This window comes from Pinus tabuliformis, chromosome X (assembly GCF_031772625.1).
Source record: "Pinus tabuliformis cultivar Carrire ecotype Pingquan chromosome X, CPIR1, whole genome shotgun sequence".
Classification (NCBI taxonomy): Eukaryota; Viridiplantae; Streptophyta; class Pinopsida; order Pinales; family Pinaceae; genus Pinus; species Pinus tabuliformis.
In genome coordinates, this window is record NC_142308.1 from 1,367,851,448 (window position 1) to 1,367,871,950 (window position 20,503).

Below are 20,503 nucleotides of genomic sequence, written 5' to 3' on the forward strand. Positions count from 1 at the left end.
CTTGCACCACTCCATTTGAACTGTGGCCAAAGCATATTGTTGAGGAGAGAATAATTTCAAATGTTACTTTGGTTTTCCGGGAAGCAAAGGGTGACTTTAACTATTAGTATCTTTGCGTTAGCTAGTAATGTAAAATCAACCTTTCCACAAAACATATCCTGTAAGTCAGCGGATCAGCCGGTGTTTAAGCATGCCAAAAAGAATTCTAACAACCCATGATCTTCACTTGTAGTCCAGATCGTGTTAAATGCGCAAATATTTCCAGAAGCTCTGTTTAATAAGCAAAATTGTCACTTACATGAGAGCGATGGTCGTTGAAATCTTCGTTGATACCCTTCCATTATCCTCCCAATCAACTCCTGACAAGGAAGAATCTTTTGCTTCAACCGTTAGGAACAGGTATAGAGATAATTGCTAAAAGCCCTCCTATCCGGCAACGTTCTTTCGTTTTTCCCTTTCAAGTAAACACCTGCAAATTAGTACATCAGAAGTTAAATTGAATTACCCTCATGAAACTGTAAATTGTCATCCAGTTCATCTCAGCAGTGTACATGTATGGCTGCATAGGGAAGTAATCCTTTACCAGGGCAGTCCACATGGACACTTCAACTGCCTCTAATGAATTGTACATGACAGTACATATATTTTAACTTAAATATTACGAAAAAAATAAATATTGTGCAAATATGTCAAATAGATAATTGCATTGAACTTTACGACAAATGGTTTAATATCAAATTTTGAAACTTCTAAAATATACTTGAACATTATACTTATTAAACTCCTAGCAAATATACCTAACCCTGATAGCTTTGTTTCAACTCTTAAATCAATTTATACTAACGAAGCATATTTGTAATGGAAAGAGGCATTTCCGGTGCGGAGTTGTAGAGCACCACACTATACTGCCGAGAACTGAATGCTCAACTATGCATCATGAACTGCGATCTGCACAATACTTCAGCTGCACGCAGCTTGGCACGGTGCAATGATCGTGCCAAACCAATGCATCCGAAGGAATTCGCATGGCGTTTCCTCGTCTTAAACGGTAGAAGCCCTGTGATTTACGGAGTTGGCTCATCACATGAATTTATAGCCGCCAGCAAGCTTCGAAGGAGGTGTAAATGGAAAATGGAGGATGACAATATGAGCATTGTGGGCCACAGCACTAACACGTTCATTCGCAGAAGTTGACTGGGTTTAGCCAACAGCACACCTGATTCTCCATTACGTCCATATTGTCAACTCTGGCCCGGCTCAAAAAGCCTTGGGTTCAACGTCTGGTGACTTTAGCAATGTATTCTGACGTGTATTAAGGTTTTTGTCAACAAGTCAATTATATTCTTGATATCTATATAGATTTTGGAGGCTTGACAAATAGAGAATAGAAATCGATTGTGAATAGGGAATTTTTTAATTTATAAAAATCAAACTTTGAATTAAATGAAGGAGTTGCATCTCACAGGTGTGTATGGAGACTACACTCAAAGAAAGAGGAAACTCTCTCTCTCGTTCACTCTATATTACATCAAATGAATATTACAATATTAAATACATGACTGAAAATTAGGTAGTTGTGAACAACCTCCTAAACTCTAGGAACAAATCCTAAACTAAGGAGATGCATTACAACCATATAACCATTTCTCTATTATTTTTAACTCCCCCCATTAATGGAAAAAGGGTTATTCTGAACTCCTAACATCCCTCTAAATAACTCAAACTTTACTCGCCCTAGAGGCTTAGTAAAAATATCAGCTAAATTATCACAAGTGTTACAATAATCCACACATATTTCCTTTGACTGTATCTTTTCTCGAACAAAGTAAAACTGAGTGTCAATATGTTTAGTATTTTTATGGAAAACTAGATTGTATGCAAGCTTTATTGTGCTCTGGTTGTCAGTTTTGATTCTGGTTGCTTCTTTCTGTCATTCGCCTGCATCGCTAAGCAATCTCCTCAACCAGATGGGTTCACATGTAGCTGCACACAACGCCTGGTACTCAGCTTCACATGATGATAATGCTACACTACTTTGCTTTTTGCTACTCCACGAAATAACCCCGGATCCAATACTAAATGCATAACCTGTGATGGATCTACGATCATCCAGGTCACCTGCCCAATCAGAATCTGAATAACCTGCTAAAGTAACATCAGAAATGTCAGTGTATAAAATACCATAATTACAAGTACCGCTAAGGTACCTCAACACACATTTTGCTGCAATCCTGTGACTTTCAAGTGGTTTGGACATAAACTGGCTCAGCACACTAACAGAATATGCCAGGTCAGGTCTAGTTGTCGTGAGATATATCAAACTTCCCACTAGCTGTCTATACAAAGTGGCATCCACCTGTTTTGTGCCATCTTCACTGCTTAACTTGAGATTCTGCTGCAATGGTGTTGCTGCGGTTTTGCACTGTTCCATTCTGAATATTTCCAACAGGGTTCTGGCATACTTTCCTTGAGTTAGAAAAGTTTGACCAGAATCTTTCCATACCTCCAATCCTAGGCAATAATGAAGATCTCCAAGGTCTTTCATTTCAAATACCTATGACATTTGCTGTTTGATTTCTTTGATCAAATTATTTGCATTTCCTATTATGATCATGTCATCCACATACAAAGAAATCAAAATGATTTTCCTCTGTTTATTTATCTTGGTATATAGGTTTGGATCGTTGAGGCTCCTATGAAAACCATGATGTATAAAAAATGAATCAATTTTCTCATACCATGACCTGGGTGCTTGTTTTAGACCATAAAGTGCCTTATGCAATTTACACACTAGATGCTCCTGCCCCTTTTTCACAAAACCAGGAGGTTGTACTACATAAATTTCTTCCTTTAATTCTCCATTCAGAAATGCAGACTTAACATCTAGCTGGTGTAGCTTCCATTTATGTTTTGTTGCTAACGAAATTAGCATTCTAATTGTATTTAGTTAAGCTACAAGAGCAAAGGTGTCATCGAAATATATTCCTCCTTGCTGTGAGTAACCCTTTGCTACCAGTGTAGCTTTGAATTTTTCTACACTCCCATCTGCATTTATCTTAGGTTTATACAACCACTTACATCCTATGGGGGTTTTTTGTTCAGAAAACTCAACTAAATCGCAAGTATGGTTTCTATATATTGATTCAATTTCCTCATGCATTGCAACCCTCCATTCATCTAATTTACTTGCTTCTTTATAATTTGAAGGTTCTACAATGTTTAAAATTTTGCACATTAAAGCATAGCCTTTCAATCTTGCAGGTAGTCTAGTCTTCCTACCTGATCTTCTAGGTAGAGGACTTACCTCAAGTCTATCTGTTTCAGCACTTTTCGAACCTGCATCATCACTTATTACACTATCTGCTACTACTTGTTCCTGTTTCTGCTCCTGCTCCTGCTCCTGCTCTTCATCATCGTCACTGTTCATTTCTATCAGCAATGGAATGCGACTATCACTGTTAGAGTCTTCCTTTCCATCTTCAGCCTGTTCATGAAAAATAACATCTCTGCTTGCAAAAACTTTATGAGTCACAGGATTATATAACTTGTATGCCTTATACTTTGTGCCATATCCAAAAAATATACATTTCAAGGCTTTGGGGTCTAACTTATTTCTATCTGCTTTTGGTATATGAGCATAAGCTTTTGACCCAAATAATCTTAAATGACTAAGTGTTGGCTTGAGTCCAAACAATGCTTCAAAGGGGGTTTTGAAGCCTAGACATTTAGTAGGACTTCTATTCTTTAAATAAAGAGCAGTATTAATGGCTTCTGCCCAAAGACCATTCGATAGACCTTTACCTTGAAGCATACTTCTCGCGCACTCCACAAGAGTTCTGTTCTTGCGTTCTGCTACTCCATTCTACTGTGGAGTGTGTGGCACTCTGAATTGCTGCATAATCCCATGCTGATTGCAGAAGTTCATGAACTCTCCTAACCTATATTCTCCCCCTTGGTCCAAGCAGAGAATCTTTATCCTCTTTCCTGTTTGGTTCTCTATCACAGATTTAAAGTTTTTAAAGTACTGAAAGGCTTGACTCTTTTTACATAGAAAGTACACCCATGAAAACCTAGTGCAATCATCTATAAACAACAGAAAGTAATATGCTCCTCCTAAAGACCTAGTTTGCATAGGTCCACAAATATCTGTATGCACTAGTTCTAGGATATCTCTTTTCTTTCTGTTGACATGCAAAGGGAACTCTTCTCTATGAATTTTCCCTAATGCGCATCCATCACATTCCAGCTTGGCATTATGAAAAATAGGGAGTCCATCGACCATACCTTTCTTCTGAAGTAAGATGAGGTCTTGCAAATTGAGATGGCCGAATCTCTGATGCGAGAGATTTTCGACTGTTGATCCAGCGGCAACCATTGCTTGTCGTGGCATACTCTTTGCATCCAATCTGTACAAATTCCCCACGCGTACTCCTGTTGCAACTGTTTCCATCTAGCTATCCTTAATGACACAACCATTCTTAAAGAATTGCACCTGCATGTCCTGGTCTGTAATCATTGAGACAAAGATCAAGTTTTTCTTAATTCCTGGAACATATAATACATTTTTAAGATGTTTAATGTCGCCACTAGGTAGCTTCACAGGAATATATCCATATCCTTTGATCTCATACCCACTGTCATCTCCTAGATAAATTTTTGATCCACATGCAGATTCTTCAAGAAATTCAAAACAGTCCTTCTTACCAGTCATATGTGAGGATGCGCCAGAGTCAACATACCATATGTCGTCCTCATCTCCCTTTGATGCTGAAAGAGCAAAATCGACTCTGAGTAGTCGAAGATCATGGTTTTGGTCCTCCTCTTCTCCAGCAAAACACCCCTGATGTTTCCTCTGTTTGCTTCTTCTTTCATCCGCCTGCCGCTTATAACATTCTTTAATCTGATGACCATGTTTCCCACAATAAAAACATCTCTTAACATAATTATCAGTCATACCTCTGAATGATCTCTTTTGAAAAGAGTTGGCTCCTTTCTACTGCTGCTGCTGCGGTTGCTGGTGTTGGTGTTGGTGCTGCTTTCCTCTGTACTGTCGCCTCTTCACCATCAGAGCAAGGTCATTGCTCTGAGTTTTCAGATTCTGTAGTCGCTCCTCCTATTGGAGCAAAGTCACTGTCATCTCATCAAATGAAGGGGCTTTCTCCCTCGCTGACAGTCCTGTGATGAACGTCTGGTATTCATCAGTCATTCTGTTCAATGTAAGTGTGACTAGATCTGAGTCGGACACCTTTTCTCCAATAGCTCCCAGTTTGTCACTCAGATCCTTGACTCTGGCCATGAATCCAGCAACGGACTCATTCTCGTCCATCTTCAATGCAAACAGTTTTCCCTTGAGTGCCAGAACACGATTTGTATTCTGAGTCTCATACAAGTTCTTGATCGTTGTCCATATATCAGCAACCGACTTAGAATCTCTGATATGTGGGATAATATTGTCCTTAACGGACATCTTCAATATCACTTTTGCTTTTGTTTCTCTTTTATCCCAATCTTGTTCTTGGGTCGTTGTTCCAAATCTCTGCTCATTTCCCTTAACGATTGACCATGCATTTACGCTCTCCAGCAAAGTTTGCATTTTAAATTTCCAGTTGGAGAAATTTGTTCCGTCGAGTTTGCCAGACTCGTGGAGGTATGATTCTATATTGTTGTTCATTTTCGCCCAACTGAACACTCCAATCGGTCACCACCGGGCAAGTCCGATCTGCTACCACCGAACAGATCAGGAACTTCACTGTGCCACCACCGGGCAAATCCAATCTACTGCCACCGAACAGATCAGGGACTTCACTATGCCACCACCGGGAAAAACCGACCTGCTGGCACCAAACATATCAACAAACAAGCTCCAACACGCCACCACCAGGCAAAGGCGATCTGCTTCCACTGAACAGATCGAGGAGCTGCACTGCGCCACCACTGGGCAAAAAACCGATCTGCTTCCACCGAGAAGATCACAGAGCTCTGATTCACCACCACCGGGCAGGTCCGATCTGCTACCTCCGAGCGGATCAAGGAACCTCAATTCGCCACCACTGGGTAAATCAAATCTGTTGCCACCGAGCAAAAATCTCCACGTGCCACCACCGGGCAACTCCGATCTGCAACGAAAAATTGCAGATTTTCAGAGAGAAAGAGGTTGGCTCTTTGGCGCTCTGAATAGCCACGAATCCGCGCCAATTGCAGAAAAGAAAAATTTATGAAGTGCACGGAAATTGGCACGATTAACAGCCACGGATCCACGCCAATTCAGTTACTTTTTACCTGGCGCGCTTATCAGCCTCAACCCCGCGCCAATGGGCGCATCTGTTCTCTAAAAAATCGCGCCAATCCGCTTCTGCTTTTAAAGGCGCGCAACAAGTCCGAGCCAACCCTTTCTTTCACTCAGAGATGATCAGTCATCTGAGATCCGTCTTCACTCTAGGTGTTACTGCAGTTCCACCTGATCATACACATACACTTACATGCTCTCCTACCACTAGAGATATGTAACTAATGATACATCCCTAAAAAAAAAAATTGAGGCTATCTCTACCCTAAGCTCTGATACCAAAATAAAAATCAAACTTTGAATTAAATGAAGGAGTTGCAGCTCACAGGTGTGTACAGCACCTGGAGACTGCACTCAAACAAAGAGGAGACTCTCTCTCTCGTTCACTCTATATTACATCAAATGAATATTACAATACTAAATACATGACTGAAAATTAGGTAGTTGTGAACAACCTCCTAAACTCTAGGAACAAATCCTAAACTAAGGAGATGCGTTACAACCATATAACCATTTCTCCATTATTTTTAACTTTTTAGTGTTCTTTTAACGTTTTAAAACGCTGAAATAACAATAAAATAAAATTTTGGATGTAAATTTAGAAATTTATAAAAGTAATTGATTTTAATAAATGGAGTTGTTTTTAGGGTGATTTTTTGGATTTTCTGGGGCTGGTCTTTTAAATTTGTGGTGAAATTATGACTTCTGTTATTTAAATTAGTTTTTCAATTATATATGGATTCAGTACCCTCAAAAACCTGTAAGGAACTTCTATTGTGCAGGGGTTACCCATCAAACTTGTCATTTCAATGAATTCCTATCGGATTTTAGAGAAATTAGACTCGAAAAATCCAAAAAAAGCTTCCAAAAAACCTCAAAAAATTTTACAAAAATAATTATATTTTTTAAATATGTTTATATTAGAATAAATATTTAAAAATAAATTTTGAATATTTAGTTTTTAAATGTGTATTAATTAAGAAACATTTTAAATAAGATTAGAAATTAGGAAAGAATCTCGTTTTTACTTTTAAATATTTAATTTTTATATACATATGAAATATGAAATGACTTTAGATAAGATATGAAATTTGAAAGGATTTAGTCTTGAATTTGAAATGTAAAATATTTTGGAGATAATTGACCATTGTGGTCCTCTTATTGTTTAGTAAATTGCAATTTTAAAATTATTATCGAAATTATAAAAATCATTTAAATTTTAAAATCAATAAGGAGAATATGTGTCCAAAACATTACGGATATATATATATATATATATATATATATATATATATATATATTTTCTAATTTTGTTTGAATTGAAAGTTTTTCATATATTTTTTTATAGAATTTGAATTGGAGTTCGAATTTGTTAACTATTATTTTATTTTTAATTTGGCATAGCCGCACACAATAGCAATTAACTTATGTCTCAGCAAGAGCCGAGACGTCTCCACTCGGGAGTAGCCTATCCGCACACAATAGCAATTAACTTATCTCTCAACAAGAGCTGAGACGTCCACTCGGGAGTAGCCTACTCTTCTAGCCAAGACATAACAGGGCATATACTCAATGAGATTTGAATCTCCCTCTTGTGAGTTTCACCGAGGGAAACTTATATCACCGTATAATTTGGTAACTATTATTATAAACAAAGAAAAAGAAAAAATCTGATCCATTTGTCTCGTAGGGTTGCCGCCCTTGGCCAAGGAAAATATTAGGTAATTCTCCGATATATTTGAAAGGAAAGATGTTTGATTCCGGCGAAGATGGAACCTAATACAATATGGTCACGTCCAACTTTCCCAAGGTTGCGGCCTATTCGGAATATTCTGGCAAGCAAGAAGAATTTCACGTGTGTGACTAGATTTATTGTAATGATTTTTCTATACACTGTGTAGTGTAGGCTTTGAGTTCTCGCTGTCGGCAATTTCCACTGTTTTTTCGAAGGTGGTACCAGGCTGCCAGTATATTCCCCTCATGAAATCATTGGTCAGCCACATTTTCTATTCTCAGTATGCGGGAGACTGTGCTTGATCAAAGGAGGAAAGACATAGTCGAAGTTAAATCCATAGCTAGAATGATTGCGCTGGCCTTGCATCCCAGGAATGTAAATCAACCATGAAAGACAATAATAAATGTGGCTTTGAAATCCCTAAAATTTCTATCCTCTCATAATCATGATCAATGATCACCGTTTAAACAGATCAATTCCATCGCATGTATTCACGGAATCTGGACCACCAAAGTATGCGTTTAATTATTAACAAGTCGGGAGAACCAATTGTTTTTTACATTTATTTCACGTATAGTTGTATTCTAGGCAGCCAGGTTCCCCATGTCTATAACAGCGTAAGACAAGGGAAATTCTTATAGACATCTTCTAAATATGGCCAGCAAGTGGCCATATTTGTCGGCCTAGATTAAGAATTAAGGAAAACAATTTGTTGACTTTGTCGTGTGGAAATTGTTGGGTATTTTTTGAATGGAGAAAATACCAAAACCAACAAAATAACCACCACAGAGACGATGCTCTGTTTACTCTGTCCAGGATCTTTTGCAGAGAACCTCTTTTAAAAAAGATTAACTCAGAACACAGTCCATTACACAGTCATAACAAACATTTCCACTGATTTAAAACAAAAAGACTGATACAGATTTCATCCTCTGTGCAGAGAGGAATTTACAAAACAAACTCTGTTGCAGTCACAGATTTTCCACTGCTGTGGATATTACAAAAACAACTCTATGTTCTTCAATGGCTAAATCAAGACATTACATACACATTTCTATATCACACTGTTGTGCAATTACAAAAGAAGATCGCACTCTCGTGCGTAGCCACCACTCACTACACACACAACAAAAAAAACTCCCATTCGTAGACTTTTTACGACATGTATAAAACAAACATATAAAAAAAATATAAAAACATATGCCCATTAACAATATTAAACACATGCCCATAACCATATTAAAAGCTGCCACCCAATTCTACGTAAACACATTAAAGAACCATAAGTTCATCACCTACGACGGTCAACACAAAACGACAAAAGAGACTTTCAATCCACGCAAAAATCGATTTGACACGGGCGGTATGCATCTTCGGGAAATCAACAGCTTAGATCGTGCGCCCAGATCACTTGGCTGATCCAACGAGGTTCGGGAGTCAACCTCGGGCAAAACAAACGGACTTTAGCGTCCGGGGAGAGCGGTTTTCAGCGTCGTACTAAGGACGTGTGGCGGAGTGTGATTGTGTCGGAGCCTCAGCTACGGATACCGCCTTTGGTGAAGGGCGGTGCGGGGAGACCGGGTGGTTTTCCAGAATCCGCCGCGCTGTTCAAAATTAGAATTTAACACTCCCCTTTAATTTTAACAGCCGCACGTTCGGTCATTCCCAAGCATTTTCTCAAAAATTCGAAACTCTTCTGAACCAGTGGCTTTGTCAAGATGTTTGCAACCTGTTCCTGGGTCCTGCAATGTCCGAGGACAATTTCTCCATTGTTCACTAATTCTCTGATGTAGTGAAACCTTGTATCGATGTGTTTCGTTCTCTTATGAAAAACTGAATTCTTTGACAAGGCAATAGCTGAGCTATTGTCACAAAAGAACACTGTCGCTTTTGCCTGCTCTTGGCCTAAGCTTCTCAACATCCTTCTCATCCAAACTACCTGACATGCTGCTGCTGTAGCTGCCACATATTCTGCCTCTGCTGTAGATAATGCTACAATGGATTGCTTCTTAGAAGCCCATGAAATGGCTCCTGAACCCATATTAAAAACATAACCGGAAGTGCTCTTCCGATCATCTACACTTCCAACCCAATCGCTATCTGTGTACCCAACCAAATCTGAATGTTCTGAGGCATGATATAGAATTCCAAAAATTTTGGTACCTTTGACATACCTTAAAATTCTTTTTGCTGCCTGCCAATGTGCCTCCTTCAGCCTCTCCATGAACCTGGAAATTAAACTAACAGCATACATTAAATCAGGCCTAGTTGCTGTTAAATACATAAGGCTGTCCACAATGCTTTTATACAAGCTAGGATCAAAATCCTTGCTATTGTCCTCTCTGCTGAGTTTTAATCCCATCACTGTGGGAGTGATTGCTGCCTTGCACTCTTGCATGTTAAATCTGCCCAAAACTTGATTTACATATCTTGCTTGAGATATAAAAATTCCTTTTTCATTTTGATCTACTTCTATGCCTAAGAAGTATCTCAACAAACCCATGTCAGTCATTTCAAATTCATCCTTCATGACTGATTTAAAATTCTCAATAAGATAAATATCATTTCCAGTGAAAATAACATCATCTACATACAAGACAACAATTAAAATTTTACCATCCTTTTCCTTGATGTAGACTGTGGGTTCTCCTTCACATTTGTCAAATTCATTATCCAATAGATATGAATCTATCTTGTTGTACCATGCTCTTGGCGGTTGCTTCAGCCCATAAAGAGCTTTCTTCAATTTGCACACTTTGTGCTCTTCACCTTTCTTCTCATATCCGAGAGGCTGTTCCACATAAACTTCTTCCATTAACACTCCATTTAGGAATGCTGATTTCACATCCATTTGGTAGACTTTCCATTTGTTTTGAGCTGCTATGGACAGCACTGCTCTGACTGTTTCCATTCTTGCAACCGGGGCGAAAGTCTCCTCATAATCTCTCCCATACTGCTGCTTGTAGCCTTTGACAACCAGCCTTGCTTTATGCCTTTCAATCTTGCCTTCAACATTGCTCTTGGTCTTGTAGACCCATTTCACACCAATGACTTCTTTGCCTTTTGGTAGCTCAACCAAATCCCATGTCTTGTTTCTCTCTATGGCATTCATCTCCTCATCCATAGCTTCTATCCATTTCCTATCTTTGATTGCATCCTCGAAATGAATAGGATCATCAACATGACAATACAAGGCAAATAAGGAATTCATTCCTTCATCATATATGTCACTTAGATTTCTAAATTTCTTACCTCTTTCACTTGGTGTGCAAGTGCTTGAAGATGCACTTGAATTTCCTCCTTGTGGTGTGCTTGGAGAAGCACTCTCATTGATCCTCCATGGTGTTCCTTGCTGTCCTTGTGTTGGTGCTGCTGTTTGGGGATTCATTTCAGCCACCTCCTCTTCATCTTCATCATGAGACAAACAGTTTTTAACATTCACTGTTTTCTCGATGCTTCCATCCCAAGCTTCCTCTTCAATGAATTGAACATCCCTGCTGACAAAGAATTTCTTGGTAGATGGGATATACAGCCTGTAGGCTTTGGATTCATCGCTATATCCAACAAGGATACACTTCTCCCCTTTGATGTCCAACTTCTTCCTTAGCTTATCTGGAATGTGTGCATAGGCCACACACCCAAAAACTCTCATGTGGGTGACTACTTGCTTTCTCCCACTCCATGCCTCTTCTGGTAGCTTGTTCATGATTGCTTTTGTAGGACACCTGTTCAGTATATAAATTGCACAATGTACAGCTTCAGCCCAATACTCATTTGGAAAATGCTTTGCCTTCAACATGCTCCTTGCCATCTCCATGATGGTTCTGTTCTTCCTTTCAGCAACTCCATTTTGCTGTGGGGTGTACCGAGTTGTGAACTGTTTAAGTATTCCATTTTCTCTACAAAACTTTAGGAATTCATTTGAGATATACTCACCTTCTCTATCAGTTCTCAATACTTTTATGTGCAGCCCGCTTTGGTTCTCCACAAGTGCTTTGAAGTTTTGGAATTTCTCAAAGACTTCACTTTTGTTCTTGAGGAAATATATCCAAGTCTTTCTTGTAAAATCATCAATGCATGTCAAGAAATATAGGCTGCCAGCTAATGATGGAGCTTGCATTGGTCCACACAAATCTGAGTGGATAATCTCTAAGGGTGCCTTTTCCCTTATACTTTTCCCTGATGGAAAACTCTCTCTATGTTGTTTGCCCAATATACAACCTTCACAAAGGCTGTCCGACTTCTCTATCAATGGTAATCCCTTTACCATTCCTTTTCTGCTCAATAAGTTTAGACCTCTAAAATTTAGATGCCCGAATCTCAAGTGCCATAACCAATTTTCATCCTTTGGCACGCTTTGGAAGGCCTCTTGGGTGACTGCTGCCATTTCCCTTTTGTTCTTCAAGTCTGCCTTGATCCGGAGAGGGAACATCCTGTTCCTTGTCATCTTCACTTCAGCTATGCATCTTTTGTTGGGTGGTATGTCCATGATGGTGCACACATCATTTACAAAGTAAACATTGTAACCCTTTTGGATAAGCTGTCCAACACTCAATAGGTTACATCTCATTCCGGGGACATAGTAGACATCTGCTATGGTTTTCCTTTCTCCTTGCTTTGTAAATATTTTTACCTCCCCTTTTCCCATAACAGACACTTTACTATCAGTTCCTAGTGTGACCTCTGATTTCAAATTCTGATTTAAGGCTGAAAAGAGGGCTATATTCCCTGTCATATGGTTGCTGCAACCTGAGTCTAAAAACCATATGTCCTCACTATGTGTTTCAGCCATGTTACAAGCTAACATGACATTTTCTTGACTGTTGTTTTCTCTTGTAACATTTGCATTTTGTCTGCTGTTCATATCATGCTGTTTCTTTCTACAATCACTAGCATAATGTCCATACTTTTTGCAATAATAGCATTGAACATTAGATTTATCATACCTTTGTCCTTGAGCCTGATACTGATCTCTTTGTTGGCTGCTGCCTTGACCTTGGTTCTGATTTGGATTGCTGCTTCTTCCTTGTGCATTTGATGGGCTGTTCCTTCCACCTCTGTTCTGGCTTCTGCCTCTTCCTCTTCGGTTTCCTCTTCCTTGACCCCTTCCTCTTCCAAAGGACATCTGGGTCTTGAAGGCTTGCTCAAGGGATGAGTTTTCATTCCTACTCAACTTCTGCTCATGAGTTATCAGTGATGCATGTAGCTCATCAACTGAATAGTTTGAGAGATCCTTTGTCTCTTCAATGGTGGTGACTATGGCATCGAACCTTGAGGGTAAGACCCTCAATATTTTCTCCACTATTCTTCTATCTTCATTTGTTTCTCCATGAGTTCTCATTTGTGTGATTACACCAATCACATGAGTGAAGAATGATTCAATGTTGTCTGACTCCTTCATGTTCAAGTTTTCAAAATCCTTTCTCAGCATTTGCAATTTTGCTGTCTTCACTCTCTCCATGCCTTGATAGGCTGTCTTAAGGGTTTGCCATGCTTCATTTGTTGTCTTAGCTGCTGCTAACCTTGGAAATATACTCTGGTCCACTGCTTGATACAACAAGACAATGGCCTTTGCATCCTTCTTCCTATTGAGCTTCAATAGGTCCTTCTCTCCCTGAGTTAGATTATTAAATGATGTTTCATCTGCTGGTTCCTCAAACCCATATTCTACTAGTTCCCATATATCTTGAGAGATGAACAAAGCTCTCATGGTTATAGACCAGTAGTCATAGTTCTTCCCATTGAAGTGTGGGAGCTGGGTGTTGAACATACCCATGCTTGTGCTTGCCATTCCTTGCATCTTGAACTATGGTTTTAAATCATTGACTGTGATTTTTTTTTTTAAAAACTGACTGTCTTCAGCAATAACAAGAGAAATGCTTTTGGGGAATACCTGAATCCTTCGTTGCCTGAGTCTTCTGTCTGCCTGAGAAGTTTTGCTGCAGCAACAACCTTCTCCCTTCAGCTTCTTTAACTTCTTTAAAGAGCCTGGTCCTGCTCTGATACCACTGTTGGGTATTTTTTGAATGGAGAAAATACCAAAACCAACAAAATAACCACCACAGAGACGATGCTCTGTTTACTCTGTCCAGGATCTTTTGCAGAGAACCTATTTTAAAAAAAGATTAACTCAGAACACAGTCCATTACACAGTCACAACAAACATTTCCATTGATTTAAAACAAAAAGACTGATACAGATTTCATCCTCTATGCAGAGAGGAATTTACAAAACAAACTCTGTTGCAGTCACAGATTTTGCACTGCTGTGGATATTACAAAAACAACTCTCTGTTCTTCAATGGCTGAATCAAGACATTACATACACATTTCTATATCACACTGTTGTGCAATTACAAAAGAAGATCGCACTCTCGTGCGTAGCCACCACTCACTACACAGACAACAAAAAAAACTCCCATTCGTAGACTTTTTACGACATGTATAAAACAAACATATAAAAAAAATATAAAAACATATGCCCATAACTATATTAAACACATGCCCATAACCATATTAAAGGCCGCCACCCAATTCTACGTAGACACATTAAAAACCATAAGTTCATCACCTACGGCGGTCAACACAAAACGACAAAAGAGACTTTCAATCCACGCAAAAATCGATTTGACACGGGCGGTATGCATCTTCGGGAAATCAACGGCTTAGATCGCGCGCCCAGATCACTTGGCTGATCCAACGAGGTTCGGGAGCCAACCTCGGGCAAAACAAACGGACTTTAGCGTCCGGGGAGAGCGGTTTTCGGCGTCGTACTAAGGACGCGTGGCGGAGTGTGATTGTGTCGGAGCCTCAGCTACGGATACCGCCTTTGGTGAAGGGCGGTGCGGGGAGACCGGGTGGTTTTCCAGAATCCGCCGCGCTGTTCAAAATTAGAATTTAACAGAAATGAAAATGAGGTAGACCATTTGAATTTTAAAAATATATCCTTCATTATTAGCATAGGAAAATAGTATAGTTCATGTTTATTTGAATGACTAAATTGAAATAAAATTATTTCCATGTAATTAATACATAAAGTAATGCGTGTAAAGATCAAACTTTAAACCATATATATTATTATATGAAACCAGAAAATGTATACCTCGTTGACGAGCGTTCTCTACGAATCTAAGAACAAAAAACGGATCAGAGACCTACATTTCTTACATACACTCACATCAATATTTCGGAATAACATACGTAACATTTGTCAAATTGTGCAGTAACATTGAAAGATGCAATGTCATCCCAACTAATTTCAACGTGATTAGAAATGTTATGTTTAGATTTCAAGCTTTGTTAATGTAGAATTCCGGCAGTGGGATGGCTGAAGAGTCGGTAGTAGAAGGCGGTCTGGTCTCCCGGTTCTGGATGTTGAGTCGGATAGGTTTGATGACCAGATGGAAGAGGAGGTGGATTACAGAGAGGACCCAAATGTCCAAGTATGGAAACCCGAAAGCTTCAGAAGTAAGTGTTAATGGTTGGGTTCTCTGCATTAGAATAACTTCCAAGTATGGAAACATACATTGCTCTCTTTGGAAGACATGTGTGAAGCTAAAGACCATCAAGGATTTGGAGGCTGCCATAAAAAACCTCCGAAGGTAAGTATTATGGATTCTGCAGAACTCAGCTTTTGTCTCGGGATTGGGGTCAAATCCCGGCGTGAACATTTCCGGATTGTGCAAAATTCAGATGGTCTTCAGATCAACTCAAGACATGAACATTTCCAATTTTCCCATGCCGTTAACAACTATCTGCAAAACTCAGACGCAAGCTCCAAACTCAGCTGGTCTGAAGGTCAACATTCGGAATGAGCATTTCCCATGCCGTCACTACGTATGCACAAAACGCAGTTGGTCTCGAGGTCGACTCTCGGCATGAACATTTCCCATGTCTTCAGCAAGTATGCGAAGCGACTTCCGCTCAACCTGATTTCTTTACCCGATATCTTTACATGTGTCATATTTTAAGTGGACAGGGGATGAAAACGGGTCACATGGATTGGCTTGATGAACCGTGTTTGTAGAGCCAACTCCACATAGGAACACCTTCGGCGTAAAAATAAGACCAATCGTAACAAACATTCTCATTATGGAAAGATTAAAATATTTTCGTGATCAAAAGTAAGAGTATGTGACAGGATTTCACCCTTGTCGTATTGACAATGGAATGTGTCAATGGATTGGCAGGCATCAACTTGTGATCACATATTTTCTGCGACTGGATTTGCAAAAGAAAGTCATTGAAATCGTTAATATATTAGTTATCGATCTGTTATAAAAACTTCCTTAACAAGATCGTGGTTGGATGTGTGACAGAGATGTTTGGATTTTGTCGCTTCGCATGTTCATTCAGTACGTAGAAATTCCACTTTGAGATCTCTCGCAGTTTTGCTCATTTGTTGTCCAATTCAATTTTAGCTAGGGTTCTACCCGGAATCCGGAAGACATATTGCTTGGCCATCTATGCTATACGTGGCAGGAATGGTTTTGGAACGTACAACTTTGATAGAACCCATTTCAAAAATTTGACCGGCAAGCATGTCTGAGGCGTAGCGTGGTATAGTCCCCAGACAAGCCATGAGCTAGGTTGTTGCATGGTAATTGAGTTTTGTTATAGCATTAAGGACGTGGCGAATACATTGACCCATGAGATTGACTAGATGCATTTTGATGTAGCCAGAAGAATGGAATAATCGTTGAAGTTATCTTCTCACCCGGTGCGTTGAGGTTATCTTCTTGCCGGGTGGCATCACCAATGTAATACCCTCCAAAACAGGTAAATAAAAATAACATGATCGTTGAAGTTATCTTCTCACCCGGTGCGTTGAGGTTATCTTCTTGCCGGGTGGCATCACCAATGTAATACCCTCCAAAACAGGTAAATAAAAATAACATGAGTGAGTAAATAAAAATAATATATGAGTGGGTTTAATATTTAAGAGCATGTTTTTCACTTAAGAGGTTATATGTTCAAAACCATAGTTACCAAATTCGAATTCAAATCATTCGATTAGATAAGGAAATAATTAAACAATATAAAATTTAATACGGCAGAAATTCGAGAGTATACCTCTTATAAATACAAACAAATTCTTATGTTCTTTTCAAAAAAAAATGAAATGAATCTTTAGTGACTTGAATACCTTAATACAATGTTACTTATTTCCAACATTAATCTTTTATGTCTATTTAAGATTATAAGAAAATAAGGAAAGAAAAAATGCATCAAATTTATCAATATTGCAAATATAAACCTAAAGTTTAATATAAAAAAATAAAATAAAATTACTGAATATTAAAAGTAAGCTTTAAATGATCAACACATATCAAGAAACTTATATTTCAATCTTTTTCTCTTCCAAATCCAAACTTATTCAACAATAAGTATATATAGATTAATCTTTATAGTGATCATAGAAAATGAACACCTTAAATTGAATTCCATACCAACAATTGCAATGAACCACTATCATCCAATTTACTAATAACTATAATTCAAATAAGAATAAAAAAAACTATTATAAACTTTTAAAACTTTTTACTATATAAATTACCTTTCTCCTCAGCTTTTTAATACTAAACTTCTTTTAATAAAATTGCTATAACATTGTTTCTACAATTTTTAACAGATAACCTAACTTTCTCTTTAACTTTTTAATATTACACTTTTTTTTTTTTTTTAACTAAAATTTCTATAACATTATTTAATATAAAAATTATTATTTTTCATACTTTTTAATATAAAGAAATTTATTTTAAATTATTTTTTCATACTTTCTAATATAAAAATTTTAGTTTATTAATAAAATATATTAATTATTATTTTTCACACTTTTTAATATAAAAATTTTAGTTTATTGATAAAATAAAAATTATAAGGTCACTCCGTGAATGCATGGGTGGTAGAGCTATTTCCATGGGTCTATTTTACCTTGCATGTTTGCTAATGGATGGAAAGAGATTCAAAAACTATTCCCAAAGACTTGCTTTCTACTCACTTTTGAAGATAATAAGAACCGGAGAACCTTGCTCACTGTTAACATAAATTGAATCCATAAACTAAAAAATTTAGTACCGTATTAAATTTATTTATGACACGAACCGAATCGTATTAACGGACTTCAAAACTTAACGAAGTTCAAAACTTTTTAGGTGGATACGCTGGGACTTGGTAACTTAGTTGAAAACGAAAAAGATAGAGTATATATGCGAGGTGGGCACCTTGTCTCTTGTTATCTTATAGAGTGATTTGGTGTTTAGTTGGGTCTTTTATTTCATAAACAAGGGGTCTGATATCCTTTATCCCACAAACAAAAAATATCATACATCAATTTGGTGTCTAGCTGAGTCTCTTATCCTCTAAACAAAAAATATCATATCTTTTATCACACAAACAAAAAAATCTCATACAACAATTTAATGTCTAATTTGACTTAATAAAATTTTTATATTTTTTGAAAACCCAATTAGCTGTATAAAAAAAAAACAAAAAACAAAAAAAAGTTCATTTGCTTCCTTTAAAATAGAAGTTGTGGCAATGTTAGAACAAGCCGCGAGGCATAGTGTTGGTCATAAGATGACGTCGAGAGTGTATGTGCTGCATTTTTCGTATCCCTCCATGTGGTTATGTGCAGCGTTCATTTATGCTTAAATTCATGTCTGACATGGGTCACGAATGATGTCGACAGTGGAGCTAACTGTGAAACCTATGGCGAATACATTGACCCCGACGTCAACCAATGACATAGAGTGATAGCTTTGCAGTCGACGTGGATAATTTGGGGAAAAAATGTTGGTCCATGGCATATTGGTGAAACAAAATTTCATGTTAGATTTATTAAATTTTTTGTACGGGCCTAATGGTTAAGAGTATGTGTTTCTTCTTAAGAGGTCACAGGTTCAAAACCAGAGCGGGTAGAGTATGTATGTCTTTGTAGACTTAACAGTCAAATCGCTGCGCGGAGGTGGGTCCCTCGTCCCACAAAGAAGTCTCATACACCAATTTGGTGTCCGGCTTGACTGTGACCTTAAAAATGAATATTATTATTACATAAATTAAACTTTTAGAGTTATATTTTCTTTTAAATTTTAATTTTTCTTTTAAATTCTACTTTTAAAAAGAAAATTGTAAATTGAAAATTATTTAATGGTTTATTTATACAATTATTTAAATATTTTTATGAAGTCACATTATTTCAGTGACATATAAATGCTTTTACGATTGTAAAATAAAACTTTATACACAATAATCTTTACGTTCTAAATAATTGCATCTTCACGTATTATATAATGGAATTCACCTCTACAGCAAGTGCTTCAAATAAGATAATTAATGTGTTGCTCCTACGGCTCTCTAGTCTCTCAATATTTTTTCCTCTACGCAACCTATGTAACTAAGTGCATGTAACCCTTTTCCAATTAACATAAAGCATTTTGAAAAGGCACTATGAGTTTCATATAATGCTATTTTTACATTCATTCACTATATCTTCCTACATGGTTTATTCTTTGTATTCTTTTTGCCCCATGAAAGTGAAGTTTTGGGCTTGTTTTGTTTAGAATAGCACAATTGACATTTTGGGCTTGTTTTGTTTAGAATAGCACAATTGACACATTTATGAATAACATATTCAAGATTTACATCGTAATTTTTTTGGTTATACATGTGGAATTCATTTGTTTATAAATAATAAGCCAGAATAGTGAATGCCAATGTTTAGTCAAACATCCATGGTGGGCAACACGGATGAATGTTGGCATAACCATGTTTGTTCTAACACATCCTACGTGGAATACAAGTTAACTCCATCATTTGTTTTGTTACATGTCACACGAATTACAAAATTCTATATTTTTACAACATCACACAAAATTGCATTACTTTAACCATTAAATATTTTTGCTATAAAATTAGCCCGACGTGACATATGTTCAAAGTTAAAATAAAACATCAATTAAAATAACACCAATTATTATATAATTTACCATCTTTGTTTTTATAAATGTTGTATTTATGTATTGGAATATAATATAATATATGAAGCCACACATATATATGTTCGTTATAATATATATAATATGGATACTACTCCACATGTTTTATGTTTTTATAAAGGTTATTACTATATAATATATTACAAAGGTTTAGTAGTATAGTTTGTAATATTTATTATGTAAATGGTTAATATATTTCTATTTTTATTAACATGTTTATGAATATATTTATTTATGTACTATTTATAAATAATAATAATAATTAGTTTATATGGAAAATATTAATATACATATATATACTTATACATATATATATATATATATGGGATCAAGAAAATAATTTCACACAAATCTAAATAATAGGAAGATAAATCGAATTAGGAATGAAACCATAAGCATTCAGGTTAGAAGCACATTAGGATGCCACAATGTTGTATTCATTAATCAAATAACCATACAAGCACAAATATAATGGTTACCTTTTGTT